Source organism: Pygoscelis adeliae, unplaced genomic scaffold (genome assembly GCF_000699105.1).
Source record: "Pygoscelis adeliae isolate BGI_AS28 unplaced genomic scaffold, ASM69910v1 Scaffold172, whole genome shotgun sequence".
Taxonomy (NCBI): Eukaryota; Metazoa; Chordata; class Aves; order Sphenisciformes; family Spheniscidae; genus Pygoscelis; species Pygoscelis adeliae.
Genome location: NW_008824338.1, coordinates 6267105 through 6268904, shown reverse-complemented (window position 1 = coordinate 6268904; position 1800 = coordinate 6267105). Strand labels below are relative to the sequence as shown.

At 37.3% G+C, this 1800-nt stretch overlaps 1 protein-coding gene across 1 annotated transcript in view; it reads right to left on the bottom strand.

Moving 5' to 3' along the window:
• Positions 1 to 1800, bottom strand: part of GPR126 (G protein-coupled receptor 126) — a 106565-nt gene that overhangs the window by 78249 nt on the left and 26516 nt on the right. The gene's annotated exons all lie outside the window — the stretch shown is intronic.

The window sequence follows — 1800 nt, the reverse complement described above, 5'->3', positions numbered from 1 at the left end:
TTATAAAAATAACAGAATTGACTCGCTAGTTTTGGCCTGAGTTGGATTTTTTTTCCACAAAGTAGCAGAAGTTTGGGACAAAGAGTGGTATTGACAGTTCAGTTTAGACACGCTGGTTAAAAAAGTATTAGCTGGTAAGTATACAGGCTAGTACAATACGCACATAAGCTAACACACATCAGTAAAGAGAAGATTATGTTAGGAAAGGAATAGGGTGGGAACAGGTGAGTTTTTTTGTGAGGTTGCTGCATGCAACATAATGGTTTCAAACTGAGATCTACATATCACATTCCATCACAAATCATGCTGAGATTTACAAGAGGAATGGTCATCAAGAATGTCGTATTTCTGTCCACTCCAGCAAGAATTTCTGGCTGCTTGCTCCTAGCTGTTCAGTTGATGCATTGTTACAAAGAGGATCACATCCTCAGCTGGAGTAAATCCATGGGCGCAGTTAACTTCAACACAACTATAACAGGCTGTACAAGCTGATGTGCTGTATGGCTAAATAATTTCTTGGGTATCATTCGTGCAAGCAAGTGTCGTGCTTGCCTGGGAGGCTGTTCAAAAAATGAATGGGAAAACAGCTGACAATCTTTTAGTGAAGTGTGGTTTGTAGGAATTTGAGATCCCACCAAACTGCAGACACTGGTTAAACTAATGTTATATCTGGGCACAGGTCACGTTCTTAGTCATACAGATGCATACAAGAAATAAATTTCCTCTACATATACATTGGACACAGACTAAAGAAATTGTTAGGATGAAATTTCTGGGTAACAGAATATTTTGTGCAGTGAAAGTAGAAAATACTGCTTCTTCACTGGGTGCTTTACCCAACAAATCCAACACACACCCAACATCCAAAGCAGTTTCCGTTTGACCCATGATGCATTCACCGCCTTTTATTGCTTTTAAGAGGACAGTTCAATCGCAGAGTTTTCTTTCCCAGGCTGCAATGTTGGAACGCCTTTTCTGGCTGCTACTATCAGTATTCAGAATAAGCATTATTAACTCTTACGAAGGCCTCTAGAAAACACAGGGTAGGGGGGTTATTGTACTGCTAGTCAGTGATATTCTTCAAGCTTTGTGTGTTTATAGGCCAATTTTTGGGTCTAGAAGTTCTTTCAGAATTTTTTAACTATCCCAGAAAATCTGCTATTAATGACACGGATCTCTTGCAGTAGACGTTGAAACTACAGTTTGCTGGTGTTTAACAAGATACAGAAATTATGCACAATTACTTTACACTGGAATTCACTATTATAATACAATACCAAGGCATTCTAGACATAGTGTGAAACACCAACTCAAAAGCAATTTCATACAGAGACTTTGAATCATTTTTAGGGTTTTATTACCTGTCCTTTCTACTAGTTTTCAAAGTATCTATTTTAATATGATTTGGACTACTTATATTTCAGTACTTAGTATTTTCTGGGTCCTTTCAGTAAGCTATTAAAAGATAGATACTATCAGTAATATATCTGTCTCATCTGATCTGCAAGAAGGACCAATCTAAGTCAAAATATTTGTGATTTTTTAACATCACAAAATAATAGTTTTTCTATTACACCCAGAAATATTCTCTTCTACCCCATCACAGAAAATTAGCCATGCTTTCACCTTCCAAAGACAATAACATATTCAGTGTTAACACTTATTATTCAATTAGTTCTGCCCAGAGCAAACTGAAAAGATGTTCTGAATAATGATATCAGGTATTTTCTTGTACACTATTAATGGAGGGTGTTGTGGTTTAACCCAGCAGGCAGCTAAACACCACACAGCCGTTCGCTC